General features: G+C 48.3%; 1 long non-coding RNA gene across 4 annotated transcripts; it reads right to left on the bottom strand.

Moving 5' to 3' along the window:
* Positions 1-18,147: 18,147 nt before the first annotated feature.
* On the bottom strand, positions 18,148-20,475 carry LOC127925709 (uncharacterized). Of its 4 annotated transcripts, none has more exons than XR_008121987.1 (4): positions 20,426-20,475; positions 19,001-19,193; positions 18,700-18,828; positions 18,148-18,312 (listed from the first exon to the last, which is right to left on the bottom strand). It is a non-coding gene; the product is annotated as an uncharacterized LOC127925709 (long non-coding RNA). The 4 variants fall into 4 exon arrangements; XR_008121986.1 differs by lacking the exon at positions 20,426-20,475 and adding an exon at positions 20,211-20,319; XR_008121984.1 differs by lacking the exon at positions 20,426-20,475 and adding an exon at positions 20,126-20,165.
* Positions 20,476-20,788: the final 313 nt, after the last annotated feature.

The following is a 20,788-nucleotide window of genomic DNA, read 5'->3' as shown; positions in this document are numbered from 1 at the left end:
GGTTCCTCCGCCTAGCGATGGGTTCCTCCGCCTAGCGATGGGTTCCTCCACTAGCGATGGGTTCCTCCGCCTGGAGATGGGTTCCTCCGCCTAGAGATGGGTTCCTCCGCCTAGAGATGGGTTCCTCCGCCTAGCGATGGGTTCCTCCGCCTAGCGATGGGTTCCTCCACCTAGCGATGGGTTCCTCCGCCTAGAGATGGGTTCCTCCGCCTAGAGATGGGTTCCTCCGCCTAGAGATGGGTTCCTCCGCCTAGAGATGGGTTCCTCCACCTAGAGATGGGTTCCTCCGCCTAGAGATGGGTTCCTCCACCTAGAGATGGATTCCTCCGCCTAGCGATGGGTTCCTCCGCCTAGAGATGGGTTCCTCTACCTAGAGATGGGTTCCTCCACCTAGAGATGGGTTCCTCCGCCTAGAGATGGGTTCCTCCGCCTAGAGATGGGTTCCTCCACCTAGCGATGGGTTCCTCCGCCTAGCGATGGGTTCCTCCGCCTAGAGATGGGTTCCTCCGCCTAGAGATGGGTTCCTCCGCCTAGAGATGGGTTCCTCCGCCTAGCGATAGGTTCCTCCGCCTAGAGATGGATTCCTCCGCCTAGAGATGGGTTCCTCCGCCTAGCGATGGATTCCTCCGCCTAGAGATGGGTTCCTCCGCCTAGAGATGGGTTCCTCCGCCTAGCGATGGGTTCCTCCGCCTAGAGATGGGTTCCTCCGCCTAGAGATGGGTTCCTCCGCCTAGAGATGGGTTCCTCCGCCTAGAGATGGGTTCCTCCGCCTAGCGATGGGTTCCTCCACCTAGCGATGGGTTCCTCCGCCTAGAGATGGGTTCCTCCGCCTAGAGATGGGTTCCTCCGCCTAGAGATGGGTTCCTCCGCCTAGAGATGGGTTCCTCCACCTAGAGATGGGTTCCTCCGCCTAGAGATGGGTTCCTCCGCCTAGAGATGGGTTCCTCCGCCTAGAGATGGGTTCCTCCGCCTAGCGATGGGTTCCTCCGCCTAGAGATGGGTTCCTCCGCCTAGAGATGGGTTCCTCCACCTAGAGATGGGTTCCTCCGCCTAGAGATGGGTTCCTCCGCCTAGAGATGGGTTCCTCCACCTAGCGATGGGTTCCTCCGCCTGCGATGGGTTCCTCCGCCTAGAGATGGGTTCCTCCGCCTAGAGATGGGTTCCTCCACCTAGAGATGGGTTCCTCCGCCTAGCGATAGGTTCCTCCGCCTAGAGATGGATTCCTCCGCCTAGAGATGGGTTCCTCCGCCTAGCGATGGATTCCTCCGCCTAGAGATGGGTTCCTCCGCCTAGAGATGGGTTCCTCCGCCTAGCGATGGGTTCCTCCGGCCTAGAGATGGGTTCCTCCGCCTAGAGATGGGTTCCTCCGCCTAGAGATGGGTTCCTCCGCCTAGAGATGGGTTCCTCCACCTGGAGATGGGTTCCTCCGCCTAGCGATGGGTTCCTCCGCCTAGCGATGGGTTCCTCCGCCTAGCGATGGGTTCCTCCGCCTAGAGATGGGTTCCTCCGCCTAGCGATGGGTTCCTCCGCCTAGCGATGGGTTCCTCCACCTAGCGATGGGTTCCTCCACCTAGCGATGGGTTCCTCCGCCTAGAGATGGGTTCCTCCGCCTAGCGATGGGTTCCTCCGCCTAGCGATGGGTTCCTCCGCCTAGCGATGGGTTCCTCCGCCTAGCGATGGGTTCCTCCGCCTAGCGATGGGTTCCTCCGCCTAGCGATGGGTTCCTCCGCCTAGCGATGGGTTCCTCCGCCTAGCGATGGGTTCCTCCGCCTAGCGATGGGTTCCTCCGCCTAGCGATGGGTTCCTCCGCCTAGCGATGGGTTCGTCCGCCTAGCGATGGGTTCCTCCGCCTAGAGATGGGTTCCTCCGCCTAGAGATGGGTTCCTCCGCCTAGCGATGGGTTCCTCCACCTAGAGATGGGTTCCTCCGCCTAGAGATGGGTTCCTCCGCCTAGCGATGGGTTCCTCCGCCTAGAGATGGGTTCCTCCGCCTAGAGATGGGTTCCTCCGCCTAGAGATGGGTTCCTCCGCCTAGAGATGGGTTCCTCCGCCTAGCGATGGGTTCCTCCGCCTAGAGATGGGTTCCTCCGCCTAGAGATGGATTCCTCCGCCTAGCGATGGGTTCCTCCGCCTAGAGATGGGTTCCTCCGCCTAGAGATGGGTTCCTCCGCCTAGCGATGGGTTCCTCCGCCTAGAGATGGGTTCCTCCGCCTAGCGATAGATTCCTCCGCCTAGAGATGGGTTCCTCCGCCTAGCGATGGGTTCCTCCGCCTAGCGATGGGTTCCTCCGCCTAGCGATGGGTTCCTCCGCCTAGCGATGGGTTCCTCCGCCTAGCGATGGTTGTGTCTGCCTAGCGATCGGTTCCTCCACCTAGAGATGGATTCCTCCACCTAGAGATGGATTCCTCCGCCTAGCGATGGGTTCCTCCACCTAGAGATGGATTCCTCCGCCTAGCGATGGGTTCCTCCGCCTAGCGATGGTTGTGTCTGCCTAGCGATGGTTGTGTCTGCCTAGCGATGGGTTCCTCCGCCTAGCGATGGATTCGTCTGCCTAGCGATGGATTCGTCTGCCTAGCGATGGATTCGTCTGCCTAGGGATGGATTTGTCTGCCTAGGGATGGATTCGTCTGCCTAGCGATGGATTCCTCCGCCTAGCGATGGATTCCTCCGCCGAGCAATGGTTCGCCCGCCTAGCAATGGGTTCGTCCGCCAAGCGATGGGTTTGTCCGCCGAGCGTTGGGTATGTCTGCCTAGCGATGGGTTTGTCCGCCTAGCGTGGGTATGTCAGCCTAGCGATGGGTTCGTCCGCCTAGCTCGTCCACCTAGCGATGGGTTCGTCCGCCTAGCGATGGGTTCATCTGCTTAGCGTTGGGTATGTCTGCCTAGCGATGGGTTCAGTAGTCAGTCTGTCTGTATAATATGTGTGTGAATGATTGAACCAGAGTTCAGTGAACCAGTAGCTCCAGTAGTCAGTCTGTATAATATGTGCGTGAATGATTGAACCAGAGTTCAGTGAACCAGTAGCTCCAGTAGTCAGTCTGTATAATATGTGTGTGAATGATTGAACCAGAGTTCAGTGAACCAGTAGCTCCAGTAGTCAGTCTGTATAATATGTGTGTGAATGATTGAACCAGAGTTCAGTGAACCAGTAGCTCCAGTAGTCAGTCTGTATAATATGTGCGTGAATGATTGAACCAGAGTTCAGTGAACCAGTAGCTCCAGTAGTCAGTCTGTATAATATGTGTGTGAATGATTGAACCAGAGTTCAGTGAACCAGTAGCTCCAGTAGTCAGTCTGTATTATATGTGTGTGAATGATTGAACCAGAGTTCAGTGAACCAGTAGCTCCAGTAGTCAGTCTGTATAATATGTGTGTGAATGATTGAACCAGAGTTCAGTGAACCAGTAGCTCCAGTAGTCAGTCTGTATAATATGTGTGTGAATGATTGAACCAGAGTTCAGTGAACCAGTAGCTCCAGTAGTCAGTCTGTATAATATGTGTGTGAATGATTGAACCAGAGTTCAGTGAACCAGTAGCTCCAGTAGTCAGTCTGTATAATATGTGCGTGAATGATTGAACCAGAGTTCAGTGAACCAGTAGCTCCAGTAGTCAGTCTGTATAATATGTGTGTGAATGATTGAACCAGAGTTCAGTGAACCAGTAGCTCCAGTAGTCAGTCTGTATAATATGTGTGTGAATGATTGAACCAGAGTTCAGTGAACCAGTAGCTCCAGTAGTCAGTCTGTATAATATGTGCGTGAATGATTGAACCAGAGTTCAGTGAACCAGTAGCTCCAGTAGTCAGTCTGTATAATATGTGTGTGAATGATTGAACCAGAGTTCAGTGAACCAGTAGCTCCAGTAGTCAGTCTGTATTATATGTGTGTGAATGATTGAACCAGAGTTCAGTGAACCAGTAGCTCCAGTAGTCAGTCTGTATAATGTGTGTGTGAATGATTGAACCAGAGTTCAGTGAACCAGTAGCTCCAGTAGTCAGTCTGTATAATATGTGTGTGAATGATTGAACTAGAGTTCAGTGAACCAGTAGCTCCAGTAGTCAGTCTGTATAATATGTGTGTGAATGATTGAACCAGAGTTCAGTGAACCAGTAGCTCCAGTCTGTATAATATGTGTGAGAATGATTGAACCAGAGTTCAGTGAACCAGTAGCTCCAGTCTGTATAAAGGGCCATCTCTTGTGTTCTTCCAACCAGCTAAAGGGCAGATCTGTCTGGTTTGGGGCCTTTTTTCTTTCTTTCTCAGATACTTCAGATATTACGTCGCCTGTTATTGGACCAAAAAAAAACTCAAAAGTAAATGGTTTTGATTCGTCGAGGAAAATGCCAAGTGCACTCTTCTAAGCCACTCACGTCGGTTACTTCTGACACATCCGGAAAATACCAACGCCGCCGCCGACGCCGACGCGTCTCCATTTTGGTGATTGGTGCTGTTAGATCCAGATTGGTCTCATGGGCACTTCATTTTGACATTATATATATATATTTTTTTTTTTGTACATTTCACCTTTAATGGATCTACTTTCTGTCTCTCTCCGAGACATGAAAAGGTATCTTAACGAAGCCTAGTGCTTCCTGTTTGACATTTTCCTTTTTTTCCCTCTTTTTTTTCTGAGCGGTCGGTCTCGCTACTGCGATGATGGAGTAACAGGAGGAAAAGGGTAGGAAATTGCAGGGTGATTTGAGCTGTGAAGAGCTCTGTGATCCTGTGGCGTATTAACACCTTCAGTGAGGAAGGCGTTTAGCCCAGAGACAGTCAGAGAACCAGAGGGGTGTTTAACACAGCATTAAAGCCCAGAGACAGTCAGAGGGGTGTTTAGCACAGCATTAAAGCCCAGAGACAGTCAGAGAACCAGAGGGGTGTTTAGCACAGCATTAAAGCCCAGAGACAGTCAGAGAACCAGAGGGGTGTTTAACACAGCATTAAAGCCCAGAGACAGTCAGAGAACCAGAGGGGTGTTTAACACAGCATTAAAGCCCAGAGACAGTCAGAGAACCAGAGGGGTGTTTAGCACAGCATTAAAGCCCAGAGACAGTCAGAGGGGTGTTTAGCACAGCATTAAAGCCCAGAGACAGTCAGAGAACCAGAGGGGTGTTTAGCACAGCATTAAAGCCCAGAGACAGTCAGAGGGGTGTTTAACACAGCATTAAAGCCCAGAGACAGTCAGAGAACCAGAGGGGTGTTTAACACAGCATTAAAGCCCAGAGACAGTCAGAGAACCAGAGGGGCATTTAGCACAGCATTAAAGCCCAGAGACAGTCAGAGAACCAGAGGGGTGTTTAGCACAGCTTTAAAGCCCAGAGACAGTCAGAGAACCAGAGGGGCGTTTAGCACAGCATTAAAGCCCAGAGACAGTCAGAGAACCAGAGGGGTGTTTAGCACAGCATTAAAGCCCAGAGACAGTCAGAGAACCAGAGGGGCGTTTAGCACAGCATTAAAGCCCAGAGACAGTCAGAGAACCAGAGGGCGTTTAGCACAGCATTAAAGCCCAGAGACAGTCAGAGAACCAGAGGGGTGTTTAGCACAGCTTTAAAGCCCAGAGACAGTCAGAGAACCAGAGGGGTGTTTAGCACAGCTTTAAAGCCCAGAGACAGTCAGAGAACCAGAGGGGCGTTTAGCACAGCATTAAAGCCCAGAGACAGTCAGAGAACCAGAGGGGTGTTTAGCACAGCTTTAAAGCCCAGAGACAGTCAGAGAACCAGAGGGGTGTTTAGCACAGCTTTAAAGCCCAGAGACAGTCAGAGAACCAGAGGGGCGTTTAGCACAGCATTAAAGCCCAGAGACAGTCAGAGAACCAGAGGGGTGTTTAGCACAGCTTTAAAGCCCAGAGACAGTCAGAGAACCAGAGGGCGTTTAGCACAGCATTAAAGCCCAGAGACAGTCAGAGAACCAGAGGGTGTTTAGCACAGCATTAAAGCCCAGAGACAGTCAGAGGGTGTTTAACACAGCATTAAAGCCCAGAGACAGTCAGAGGGTGTTTAACACAGCATTAAAGCCCAGAGACAGTCAGATAACCAGAGGGGTGTTTAACACAGTATTAAAGCCCAGAGACAGTCAGAGGGGTGTTTAACACAGCATTAAAGCCCAGAGACAGTCAGATAACCAGAGGGGTGTTTAACACAGCATTAACGCCCAGAGACAGTCAGAGGGGCGTTTAACACAGCATTAAAGCCCAGAGACAGTCAGAGGGGTGTTTAGCACAGCATTAACGCCCAGAGACAGTCAGAGGGGCGTTTAACACAGCATTAAAGCCCAGAGACAGTCAGAGGGGTGTTTAGCACAGCATTAAAGCCCAGAGACAGTCAGAGAACCAGAGGGTGTTTAACACAGCATTAAAGCCCAGAGACAGTCAGAGGGGTGTTTAACACAGCATTAAAGCCCAGAGACAGTCAGAGGGGTGTTTAGCACAGCATTAAAGCCCAGAGACAGTCAGATAACCAGAGGGTGTTTAACACAGTATTAAAGCCCAGAGACAGTCAGAGGGTGTTTAGCACAGCATTAAAGCCCAGAGACAGTCAGAGAACCAGAGGGGTGTTTAACACAGCATTAAAGCCCAGAGACAGTCAGAGGGGTGTTTAACACAGCATTAAAGCCCAGAGACAGTCAGAGGGGTGTTTAACACAGCATTAAAGCCCAGAGACAGTCAGAGGGGTGTTTAGCACAGCATTAAAGCCCAGAGACAGTCAGAGGGGTGTTTAGCACAGCATTAAGAGAGAGAGGACAGTCTATATGAAGGGGTAGGTAGGGATGGGATGGAGAGAGAGGACAGTCTATATGATGTGATGGGATGGGATGGAGAGAGAGGACAGTCTATATGAAGGGGTAGGTAGGGATGGGATGGATAGAGAGGACAGTCTATATGAAGTGGTAGGTAGGGATGGGATGGAGAGAGAGGACAGTCTATATGAAGTGGTAGGTAGGGATGGGATGGAGAGAGAGGACAGTCTATATGAAGGGGTAGGTAGGGATGGGATGGATAGAGATGACAGTCTATATGAAGGGGTAGGTAGGGATGGGATGGAGAGAGAGGACAGTCTATATGAAGGGGTAGGTAGGGATGGGATGGAGAGAGAGGACAGTCTATATGAAGTGGTAGGTAGGGATGGGATGGAGAGAGAGGACAGTCTATATCAGGGGTGTCAAAGTCAAATGGACGGAGGGCCAAATAAAAATTTAGCTACAAGCCGAGGGCCGGACTGTTCGAATGTTCATTGAAAATTTTTTAAATGACGCATATAGTCTAGTGAACCTAATTGAACCTACTGAAAACCTAACAAATATATTCCAATATGATCAGATAAATAAAGCAATATTTTCTTATGGCTCTGTCAGTAATCTTTAATTTTCAACAGACACAAAAGACAAATTTCCTTTATATAAAAATCCCCATAACATGAACATTAAATGAAAGAAACCGGTATTCAAGGCACCATCAGTAACCTATATTTTCTATTTTAGCAAAAGTGGGCTAAATTTACTTCAAAGAAAAAAACAATAATAGCAATTTTCTATCATCCACTCAACTGAAATATTTTTAAAATATAATTGGATTGAAATACAATAAAATAAAGTGCAAAAATCTATTAATCAAAAACAACACTTTGTTTAAGGAGAAGTAACATGCAGTGAAAACAAATATTAAACTTTAACTTTTAAACTTGAACTGAGTAAAAACTCTAAATATGTGATTGCACAGTAATGTTCACTTGTTTGAGGTTGAGGGTGATACTTGGTGGTGTCCCATCTTTTCCACAAGTTCATCAATGTTCGGGGTAAGGCTCTGAGCTGAGGAAATCCTCAGAATTGAGTGGAGGTGTTCAGCAGTAAGTCGACTTCTGTGTGATGTTTTGTTCAAGTTCATCAAAGAAAACAGTTGTTCACACAGGTATGTGCTGCCAAACATAGACAACGTTTGAGCAGCCTGGATGCGCAGCTGGGGCATTGTGTCGGGGAGGAAAACGGGCGAACTCCGCAGCACCCACTGCCGCATATTTTGCCCTCAGTGCATCATTGCATTGGAGGTCAATCAACTCCATTTGGAGGTTTGGTGGTGAGCTTTCCACGTCAACAGCAAATGGGTTACCGAGCAGTTCCAACCTGCTTTTTTGTGCTTCAAAGTCAGCAAATCGGCGTCGAAAGTCAGCGGCAAGCATACCTATTTTATCAGCCAACTGTGCGCTCGAAACGCACTGGTAGAGAGCTTCTCTTTCATGGTCTGGCAGCTGGGAAAGTGGCTCAAATTTTCTTTCCGCATCTGCGTCTCCCACAGAGTCAGTTTGGTTTTAAATGCCTTCACTGTACTGTACATATCAGAGATGACACGATCCCGACCCTGCAGCTGCAAGTTCATTGCATTCAGATGACTCGTAATGTCACACAGAAAAGCCATTTCACACAGAAACATTTCGTCTCGGAGTTGTGTTGTGTCTTTCCCTTTGCTGTCCAGAACAGACAAATCTCCTCACGAAGCTCGAAACATCTTTGAAGCACCTTTCCCTGGCTTAGCCATCGCACCTCTGTGTGATAAGGCAAATCACCATGCTCCGTTTCTAACTCCGTCAGAAATGCCTTGAACTGGCGGTGATTCAAACCTTTGGCTCTGATAAAGTTAACTGTGCGCGTGATGATGCTCATTACATGCTCCATTTTCAAGGCTTTACCGCACAACGCTTCCTGGTGTATGATACAATGATAAGCTGTCAGCTCACCTGTCGCGTTTTCCTCTTGCATCTTTTCCCGTATCTTCGCCACCAGTCCGCTCCTGTGTCCACACATCGCAGGTGCTCCGTCGGTTGTCAAACCCACAAGTTTTTCCCAAGGCAGCTCCATCTCATTTACACATCTTGACACCTCTTCATACAAATCATGCCCCGTTGTTGTGCCATGCATAGGACGTAAAGCCAAAAACTCCTCTGTCACGCTTAGGCTGGAGTCCACTCCGCGGATGAAAATTGACAACTGGGCAATGTCAGAAATGTCGGTGCTCTCATCCACAGCCAAGGAATATGCAATGAAATCTTTTCCCTTTTTCACAAGCTGCTCTTTTAGATTGATGGACAACTGGTCTACTCTCTCGGCAATGGTGTTTCTGCTCAGACTCACATTTAAAAAGAGTTGCCTTTTTTCTGGGCAAACTTCGTCACAAACTTTAATCATGCAGTTTTTGATGAAATCCCCCTCCGTAAATGGGCGGGCTGATTTAGCGATCTCTTCTGCCAAAATAAAACTGGCCTTGACAGCAGCCTGGCCTTGTGATTTGGCTTTTTTGAACAGAGCCTGTCGAGATTTGAGGCCTCGTTTTAATTCCTCTGCCTTTTGTAGCCTTTGTTCCATGTCCATATTCTTGTTTTTGTCCGCGTGTTTCGTTTCATAATGTCGTCTCAGATTATACTCTTTCAGTACCGCCACACTTTCTCCACACAGAAGACACACAGGTTTTCCAGCTACCTCCGTGAACAAATACTCCGACTCCCACCTTGTTTGAAACCCCCGGTTCTCAGTGTCCACCTTCCGTTTTGCCATTTTTGATGGGTATCTGAAAGTTAATTTTACTGTGATGCTGACAACTGCTGTGCCAATAAATATTGAAATGAAGCAGCCTACTGCTCGGTGCGTCACCGTTGCATTGTGGGAAATGTAGTATTGGTGCGTGTAAAAGATCTGCGGGCTGCCGGCTTGCTGCGGTCTGCGGGCCGGTTCTAATAATAAATCAAGATCATCCCAGGGGCCGTAAAAAACCTTCTCGTGGCCGGATGTGGCCCGCGGGCCTTGACTCTGACATATGTGGTCTATATGAAGGGGTAGGTAGGGATGGGATGGAGAGAGAGGACAGTCTATATGAAGGGGTAGGTAGGGATGGGATGGATAGAGAGGACAGTCTATATGAAGTGGTAGGTAGGGATGGGATGGAGAGAGAGGACAGTCTATATGAAGTGGTAGGTAGGGATGGGATGGAGAGAGAGGACAGTCTATATGAAGGGGTAGGTAGGGATGGGATGGATAGAGAGGACAGTCTATATGAAGTGGTAGGTAGGGATGGGATGGAGAGAGAGGACAGTCTATATGAAGTGGTAGGTAGGGATGGGATGGAGAGAGAGGACAGTCTATATGAAGTGGTAGGTAGGGATGGGATGGAGAGAGAGGACAGTCTATATGAAGGGGTAGGTAGGGATGGGATGGATAGAGATGACAGTCTATATGAAGGGGTAGGTAGGGATGGGATGGAGAGAGAGGACAGTCTATATGAAGGGGTAGGTAGGGATGGGATGGATAGAGATGACAGTCTATATGAAGGGGTAGGTAGGGATGGGATGGTTATAGAGGACAGTCTATATGATGTGATGGGAAGGGATGGAGAGAGGACAGTCTATGGTCAAAATTATTGCCCTTTTTATGTCTGCCTACAGTTTGAAGGAAGTTGCTAACTAGTGTGAGCGCAATGACTGGAAGTCTATGGTAACTGCTAGCATGCTAGTAGATACCATATACTTCCAGTCGTTGCGCTAAAGCTAGTTAGCGTTGTCATCTCAAAAAATGACCTGTAAACATCCCTTTAATTTCAAGCTTCTTGATGCTTCAGAAACTATTTAGACGTTCTCTGCTGCTGACACCCTGTTGAACACTGTGGTCTCTACTGTGGAGGCTGGGGACTGACACCCTGTTGAACACTGTGGAGGCTGGGGACTGACACCCTGTTGAACACTGTGGTCTCTACTGTGGAGGCTGGGGACTGACACCCTGTTGAACACTGTGGTCTCTACTGTGGAGGCTGGGGACTGACACCCTGTTGAACACTGTGGTCTCTACTGTGGAGGCTGGGGACTGACACCCTGTTGAACACTGTGGTCTCTACTGTGGAGGCTGGGGACTGACACCCTGTTGAACACTGTGGTCTCTACTGTGGAAGCTGGGGACTGACACCCTGTTGAACACTGTGACCTCTACTGTGGAGGCTGGGGTACTGACACCCTGTTGAACACTGGTCTCTACTGTGGAGGCTGGGGACTGACACCCTGTTGAACACTGTGGTCTCTACTGTGGAGGCTGGGGTACTGACACCCTGTTGAACACTGTGGTCTCTACTGTGGAGGCTGGGGACTGACACCCTGTTGAACACTGTGGTCTCTACTGTGGAGGCTGGGGACTGACACCCTGTTGAACACTGTGACCTCTACTGTGGAGGCTGGGGTACTGACACCCTGTTGAACACTGTGGTCTCTACTGTGGAGGCTGGGGACTGACACCCTGTTGAACACTGTGGACTCTACTGTGGAGGCTGGGGTACTGACACCCTGTTGAACACTGTGGTCTCTACTGTGGAGGCGGGGACTGACACCCTGTTGAACACTGTGGTCTCTACTGTGGAGGCTGGGGACTGACACCCTGTTGAACACTGTGGTATCTACTGTGGAGGCTGGGGACTGACACCCTGTTGAACACTGTGACCTCTACTGTGGAGGCTGGGGACTGACACCCTGTTGAACACTGTGGTCTCTACTGTGGAGGCTGGGGACTGACACCCTGTTGAACACTGTGGACTCTACTGTGGAGGCTGGGGACTGACACCCTGTTGAACATTGTGGACTCTACTGTTGAGGCTGGGGACTGACACCATGTTGAACACTGTGGTCTCTACTGTGGAGGCTGGGGACTGACACCCTGTTGAACACTGTGGTATCTACTGTGGAGGCTGGGGACTGACACCCTGTTGAACACTGTGACCTCTACTGTGGAGGCTGGGGACTGACACCCTGTTGAACACTGTGGTCTCTACTGTGGAGGCTGGGGACTGACACCCTGTTGAACACTGTGGAGGCTGGGGACTGACACCCTGTTGAACACTGTGACCTCTACTGTGGAGGCTGGGGTACTGACACCCTGTTGAACACTGTGGTCTCTACTGTGGAGGCTGGGGACTGACACCCTGTTGAACACTGTGGAGGCTGGGGACTGACACCCTGTTGAACACTGTCGACTCTACTGTGGAGGCTGGGGACTGACACCCTGTTGAACACTGTGACCTCTACTGTGGAGGCTGGGGTACTGACACCCTGTTGAACACTGTGGTCTCTACTGTGGAGGCTGGGGACTGACACCCTGTTGAACACTGTGGTCTCTACTGTGGAGGCTGGGGACTGACACCCTGTTGAACACTGTGGTCTCTACTGTGGAGGCTGGGGACTGACACCCTGTTGAACACTGTGGTCTCTACTGTGGAGGCTGGGGACTGACACCCTGTTGAACACTGTGGTCTCTACTGTGGAGGCTGGGGACTGACACCCTGTTGAACACTGTGGTATCTACTGTGGAGGCTGGGGACTGACACCCTGTTGAACACTGTGGTCTCTACTGTGGTGGCTGGGGACTGACACCCTGTTGAACACTGTGGTCTCTACTGTGGAGGCTGGGGACTGACACCCTGTTGAACACTGTGGTCTCTACTGTGGAGGCTGGGGACTGACACCCTGTTGAACACTGTGGTCTCTACTGTGGAGGCTGGGGACTGACACCCTGTTGAACACTGTGGTATCTACTGTGGAGGCTGGGGACTGACACCCTGTTGAACACTGTGGTCTCTACTGTGGTGGCTGGGGACTGACACCCTGTTGAACACTGTGGTCTCTACTGTGGAGGCTGGGGACCTGGAAACATGTTTTAACATGACATTGCCAAAGCAAGTGAAATAGATAATAAACAAAAGTGAAATAAACTATTAAAAATGAACAGTAAACATTGCACTCAGAGAAATTCCAAATAGAATAAAGACATTTCAAATGTAATTTAGTCTCCATCGCTCTCTCTCTCTCTCTCTCTCTCTCTCTCTCTCTCTCTCTCTCTCTCTCTCTCTCTCTCTCTCTCTCTCTCTCTCTCTCTCTCTCTCTCTCTCTCTCTCTCTCTCTCTCTCTCTCTCTCTCTCTCTCTCTCTCTCTCTCTCTGTCTCTCTCTCTCTCTGTCTCTCTCTCTCTCTCTCTCTCTCTCTCTCTCTCTCTCTCTCTCTCTCTCTGTCTCTCTCTCTCTCTCTCTCTCTCTGTCTCTTCCTCTCTCTCTCTCTCTCTCTCTCTCTCTCTCTCTCTCTGTCTCTCTCTGTCTCTCTCTCTCTCTCTCTCTCTCTCTCTTCTCTCTCTCTCTCTCTTTGTCTCTTCCTCTCTCTCTCTGTCTCTCTCTCTCTCTCTCTTTCTCTCTCTCCTCTCTCTCTCTCTCTCTCTCTCTCTCTCTCTCTCTCTGTCTCTCTGTCTCTCTCCTTTGTCTCTTCTCTCTGTCTCTCTCAGCTTTGTCTCTTCCTCTCTCTCTCTCTCTCTCTCTCTCTCTCTGTCTTTCTCTCTGTCGTTCTTTCTTGCTGGACTGTTGTGGTAGCGTGAAGTGCCACGTGTCAGAGAATGGGGTCAGATCTCTATCTCTCAGGGAGGACAGCCCGTTGCACAACAGGATGTAAGACTTGTGTCGTTATATTCTACCACAAGCCTCGTGGAGAAAAGAGACAGAAGAGTATAGGAGAGGAGAGGAGGAGCCAGGACAGTATAGAGAGAGGAGGAGGAGGAGCCAGGACAGTATAGAGAGGGGAGGAGGAGGAGCCAGGACAGTATAGAGAGAGGAGAGGAGAGGAGGAGCCAGGACAGTATAGAGAGAGGAGAGGAGGAGCCAGGACAGTATAGAGAATACACACATATAATGACTACACACTACTACACACATATAATGACTACACACTACTGCACATATATAATGACTACACACTACTACACACATATAATGACTATACATATATAATGACTACACACTACTACACATATATAATGACTACACAATACTACACATATATAATGACTACACACTACTACACACATATAATGACTACACACTACTACACACATATAATGACTACACACTACTACACATATATAATGACTACACATACTACACACTACACTACACTACTACACATATAATGACTACACACTACTACACATATATAATGACTACACACTACTACACATATATAATGACTACACACTACTACACACATATACACACTACTACACACATATAATGACACTACTACTACACATATAATGACTACACACTACTACACATATATAATGACTACACACTACTACACACATATAATGACTACACACTACTACACATATATAATGACTACACACTACTACACATATATAATGACTACACACTACTACACATATATAATGACTACACTACTACACACATATAATGACTACACACTACTACACATATATAATGACTACACACTACTACACACATATAATGACTACACACTACTACAAACATATAATGACTACACACTACTACCACACTACTATCAGTACTACCACACTACTATCAGTTAGGAGAGAGAAGTAGTTTGGTGAGAGAGATCGGTTAGGTAGATGGTAGACCAGCTGGTTTAATACCAGGTGTTACTGTTACAGCACCATCACATGTATCTCTCTGATAAACCCTGTGATCACATCTAACACAGTGTCTCTAGTTAGGAGAGAGAGATCAGTTAGGAGAGAGATCAGTTAGGAGAGAGAGATCAGTTGGAGAGAGAGATCAGTTAGGAGAGAGAGAGTCAGTTAGGAGAGAGATCAGTTAGAGAGAGAGATCAGTTAGGAGAGAGAGATCAGTTAGGGAGATAGATCAGTTAGGAGAGAGATCAGTTAGGAGAGAGAGATCAGTTAGAGAGATCAGTTCCTTTGTTTGTGTAGTAGATGAGGTGTCTGGGGGGTCATAGTTTGTGTAGTAGATGAGGTGTCTGGGGGTCATTTGTTTGTGTAGTAGATGAGGTGTCTGGGGGGTCATATTGTTTGTGTAGTAGATGAGGTGTCTGGGGGGGTCATATTGTATGTGTAGTAGATGAGGTGTCTGAGGGGGTCATATTGTATGTGTAGTAGATGAGGTGTCTGGGGGTCATATTGTATGTGTAGTAGATGAGGTGTCTGGGGGTCATATTGTTTGTGTAGTAGATGAGGTGTCTGGGGGTCATATTGTTTGTGTAGTAGATGAGGTGTCTGGGGGTCATATTGTTTGTGTAGTAGATGAGGTGGCTGGGGGTCATATTGTTTGTGTAGTAGATGAGGTGTCTGGGGGTCATATTGTTTGTGAGTAGATGAGGTGTCTGGGGGGTCATATTGTATGTGTAGTAGATGAGGTGTCTGGGGGTCATATTGTTTGTGTAGTAGATGAGGTGTCTGGGGGTCATATTGTTTGTGTAGTAGATGAGGTGTCTGGGGGGTCATATTGTATGTGTAGTAGATGAGGTGTCTGGGGGGGTCATATTGTATGTGTAGTAGATGAGGTGTCTGGGGGGTCATATTGTATGTGTAGTAGATGAGGTGTCTGGGGGGGTCATATTGTATGTGTAGTAGATGAGGTGTCGGGGGGGTCATATTGTATGTGTAGTAGATGAGGTGTCTGGGGGTCATATTGTATGTAGTAGATGAGGTGTCTGGGGGTCATATTGTATGTGTAGTAGATGAGGTGTCTGGGGGGTCATATTGTATGTGTAGTAGATGAGGTGTCTGGGGGTCATATTGTATGTGTAGTAGATGAGGTGTCTGGGGGCATATTGTTTGTGTAGTAGATGAGGTGTCTGGGGGGGGTCATATTGTATGTGTAGTAGATGAGGTGTCTGGGGGTCATATTGTATGTGTAGTAGATGAGGTGTCTGGGGGGGTCATATTGTTTGTGTAGTAGATGAGGTGTCTGGGGGGGTCATATTGTATGTGTAGTAGATGAGGTGGCTGGGGGGTCATATTGTATGTGTAGTAGATGAGGTGGCTGGGGGTCATATTGTATGTGTAGTAGATGAGGTGTCTGGGGGGTCATATTGTATGTGTAGTAGATGAGGTGGCTGGGGGGTCATATTGTATGTGTAGTAGATGAGGTGTCTGGGGGGTCATATTGTTTGTGTAGTAGATGAGGTGTCTGGGGGTCATATTGTTTGTGTAGTAGATGAGGTGTCGGGGGGTCATATTGTATGTGTAGTAGATGAGGTGTCTGGGGGTCATATTGTATGTGTAGTAGATGAGGTGTCTGGGGGTCATATTGTATGTGTAGTAGATGAGGTGTCGGGGGTCATATTGTTTGTGTAGTAGATGAGGTGTCTGGGGGGTCATATTGTTTGTGTAGTAGATGAGGTGTCTGGGGGGGTTATATTGTTTGTGTAGTAGATGAGGTGTCTGGGGGGGTCATATTGTATGTGTAGTAGATGAGGTGTCTGGGGGGGTCATATTGTATGTGTAGTAGATGAGGTGTCTGGGGGGGGTCATATTGTATGTGTAGTAGATGAGGTGTCTGGGGTCATATTGTATGTGTAGTAGATGAGGTGTCTGGGGGGTCATATTGTATGTGTAGTAGATGAGGTGTCTGGGGTCATATTTTTGTGTAGTAGATGAGGTGTCTGGGGGTCATATTGTTTTGTGTACCACAACATGAGGAACTGTCTGGGGGTCCAATTGGTGGTGACCTGCCTGACTGGGGTTGTATTGTAGTTTCTTGAGTGTCTGGGGGTCTCTTGTATGTGTAGTAGATGAGGTCTCTGGGGGGTCTCTCTCTCCTCTCCCCCCTCTCTCTCTCTCTTCTCTAGTTTCTCTCTCTCTCTCCCCCTCCTCTCCATCTCTCTGTCTCTCTATCTCCCTCTCCTATCAATCTCTCTCCCTCTCTCTTGTTTGTCTCTCTTCTCCTCCGTCCTTTAATCTGGAAGAGGGAGATCTGAGAACATTCACAGTTCAGTCATTTATCTCCCTCCCCAGAGAGCTCCTGGCCTGAGTGTAAATGTGTATTTGGACACACAAGGGCTGCTCATTTCATAGGGGGAAACACCACAGAAGGGCCATGTTCTATGAATGCTACTCCCGGAAGTCTTCGTCCATTAGCCCTGAATGTCCCGTTGTGGCGACAGGAGGATACATTGATGTGGAAAAGGAGAATCCATGTGATTTGTTAGTGAATGATTTACTGGCTGATTCACTTTGACTTAAAATGGTTTTGATTGGTTGTGGTCATCTTTGTCTGCGTTTATTTTTTATTTTGCTTCAGATGTCTCTTGTAAATGTGTACTGAGGAAAATCCATGTAGGTTTTATTAATGGTTTACTGTCCCTCCATCTCCCCTCTCAATCTGAAGGAAATTGAGAGACAACACATGACTCTCTAGTAGACCAGTCACATGACTGAAGACACACATGCCCTGATCTTATCCATCTCAACCCTGACTGAGAAGACCATGACCTGGTAGTAGACCAGTTCAACCTGACTCACATGACCTGGTAGTAGACCGTGTCAACCTGACTGGAAGACACATGACCTGGTAGTAGACCATTCACAGTTCAGTCATTTATCCCCGACCAGTGTCCCAGAGAAGACACATGACCTGGTAGTAGACCAGTGTCAAATGACTGAGAAGACACATGCCCTGGTAGTAGACCACAACATGACTGAGAGACACATGACCTGGTAGTAGACCAGTGAAACCTGACTGAGAAGACAGAAGGGCCAGTGTCAACATACTGAGAAGACACATGACCTGGTAGTAGACCAGTGTCAACCTGGGAAGTGACCTGGTAGTAGACCATGTCAGATGACTGAAAGACACATGACCTGGTAGTAGACCTGTGCAACCTGACTGAGAAGACACATGACCTGGTGGAAAAGGAGAATCACATGACCTGTTAGTGAAGTGATTTGACTGGCTGATGACCTGGTTGACTTAAAACTGGTTTTGACCTGGTAGTAGACCAGTGTCATCCTTTGAGAACACACATGACCTGTAGTAGACCAGTTTTTTGCTTCAGATGACACATGACCTGGTAGTAGACCATGTGTCAACCTGACTGAGAACAATGAAGTAAAAATGTAGGACACATGACCTGGTAGTAGACCAGTGTCAACCTGACTGAGAACACACATGACCTGGTAGTAGACCAGTGTCAACCTGACTGAGAAGACACATGACCTGGTAGTAGACCAGTGTCAACCTGACTGAGAAGACACATGACCTGGTAGTAGACCAGTGTCAACATGACTGAGAAGACACATGCCCTGGTAGTAGACCAGTGTCAACATGACTGAGAAGACACATGACCTGGTAGTAGACCAGTGTCAACCTGACTGAGAAGACACATGACCTGGTAGTAGACCAGTGTCAACCTGACTGAGAAGACACATGACCTGGTAGTAGACCAGTGTCAACCTGACTGAGAAGACACATGACCTGGTAGTAGACCAGTGTCAACATGACTGAGAAGACACATGACCTGGTAGTAGACCAGTGTCAACCTGACTGAGAAGACACATGACCTGGTAGTAGACCAGTGTCAACCTGACTGAGAAGACACATGACCTGGTAGTAGACCAGTGTCAACATGACTGAGAAGACACATGCCCTGGTAGTAGACCAGTGTCAACATGACTGAGAAGACACATGACCTGGTAGTAGACCAGTGTCAACCTGACTGATAAGACACATGACGTGGTAGTAGACCAGTGTCAACCTGACTGAGAAGACACATGACCTGGTAGTAGACCAGTGTCAACCTGACTGAGAAGACACATGACCTGGTAGTAGACCAGTGTCAACCTGACTGAGAAGACACATGCCCTGGTAGTAGACCAGTGTCAACCTGACTGAGAAGACACATGACCTGGTAGTAGACCAGTGTCAACATGACTGAGAAGACACATGACCTGGTAGTAGACCAGTGTCAACCTGACTGAGAAGACACATGACCTGGTAGTAGACCAGTGTCAACATGACTGAGAAGACACATGACCTGGTAGTAGACCAGTGTCAACCTGACTGAGAAGACACATGACCTGGTAGTAGACCAGTGTCAACATGACTGAGAAGACACATGACCTGGTAGTAGACCAGTGTCAACATGACTGAGAAGACACATGACGTGGTAGTAGACCAGTGTCAACCTGACTGAGAAGACACATGACCTGATAGTAGACCAGTGTCAACATGACTGAGAAGACACATGACCTGGTAGTAGACCAGTGTCAACATGACTGAGAAGACACATGACCTGGTAGTAGACCAGTGTCAACATGACTGAGAAGACACATGACCTGGTAGTAGACCAGTGTCAACCTGACTGAGAAGACACATGACCTGGTAGTAGACCAGTGTCAACATGACTGAGAAGACACATGACCTGGTATGACCGAAGACAAAACAAAACACAGTTGGTAGTAGACCAGTGTTGACTGAGAAGACATTGACCTGATGCCAGTGTCAGCATGACTGGCTGTCCCTCAGGTAGTGGACCAGTGTCAACCTGACTGACACATGACCTGGTAGTAGACCAAAACTCAATTTTGACTGAGAACACACATGACCTGGTAGTAGACCAGTTTCAACCTGACTGAGAAGACACATGACCTGGTAGTAGACCAGTGTCAACCTGACTTTGTATGACCTGGTAGTAGACCATGTCAATTTAGGGAAAGACAATGACCTGGTAGTAGACCAGTGTCAACCTGAGTATTGGTAGTAGACCAGTGTCAACCTGGCTGAAAGCAGACCTGGTAGTAGACCAGTGTCAGCCTGACTGAGAACACAGAGGTGAGACCAGTGTCAGCCTGTCACATGACCTGGTAGCAGACCAGTGTCAACCTGACTGAGAAGACACATGACCTGGTAGTAGACCAGTGTCAACATGACTGAGGACACATGCCAGGTAGTAGACCAGTGTCAACATGACTGAGAAGACACATGACCTGGTAGTAGACCAGTCACTGATCACATGGCGTGGTAGCAGCCAGGACACATGACCTGGTAGTAGACCAGTGTCAACCTGACTAAGACCAGACCTGTCCAGTGTCAACTGACTGAGAAGACACATGACCTGGTAGTAGACCAGACTGTCACATGACCTGGGCAGACCAGGTCAACCTGACTGAGAACACACATGACCTGGTAGTAGACCAGTGTCAGCCAGACTGAGAAGACACATGACCTGGTAGTAGACCAGTGTCAACCTGACTGAGAAGACACATGACCTGGTAGTAGACCAGTGTCAACATGACTGAGAAGACACATGACTGGTAGTAGACCAGTGTCAACCTGACTGAGAAGACACATGACCTGGTAGTAGACCAGTGTCAACATGACTGAGAAGACACAGGTTTGGTAGTAGACCAGTGTCAACCTGACTGAGAAGACACATGACCTGGTAGTAGACCAGTGTCAACATGACTGAGAAGACACATGCCCTGGTAGTAGACCAGTGTCAACATGACTGAGAAGACACATGACCTGGTAGTAGACCAGTGTCAACCTGACTGAGAAGACACATGCCTGGTAGTAGACCAGTGTCAACTCTGACTGAGAAGACACATGACCTGGTAGTAGACCAGTGTCAACCTGACTGAGAAGACACATGACCTGGTAGTAGACCAGTGTCAACATGACTGAGAAGACACATGACCTGGTAGTAGACCAGTGAGAAGACACATGACCTGGTAGAAAGACAAAACAAAACAAGTTGGGAAATATTATGGACATTACTTTGCACTTTTCACTGGCTGTCCCTCAGGTTGTGGCAGGAGGACACATATTTGGCTGCCAAAACTGCACATTTTGGCTTTTCACACAATAAATATTTGATTTTTTTTCTTCATCTTTTATAGTTTCAAATTCTTTGTATTGAATTATAATTTAGGGAAAGCTCTTAGGTTTGAGTATTTATCACAGTGTAATAGGAAATGCAGCTCTGTCTCTATAGCCAGCCTGTCCTCTCTGGGCAGC

This window comes from Oncorhynchus keta, unplaced genomic scaffold (genome assembly GCF_023373465.1).
Source record: "Oncorhynchus keta strain PuntledgeMale-10-30-2019 unplaced genomic scaffold, Oket_V2 Un_contig_6132_pilon_pilon, whole genome shotgun sequence".
Taxonomy (NCBI): domain Eukaryota; kingdom Metazoa; phylum Chordata; class Actinopteri; order Salmoniformes; family Salmonidae; genus Oncorhynchus; species Oncorhynchus keta.
Note: the sequence above shows the minus strand (reverse complement) of the source record. Positions and strands in the feature narration are given on the sequence as shown.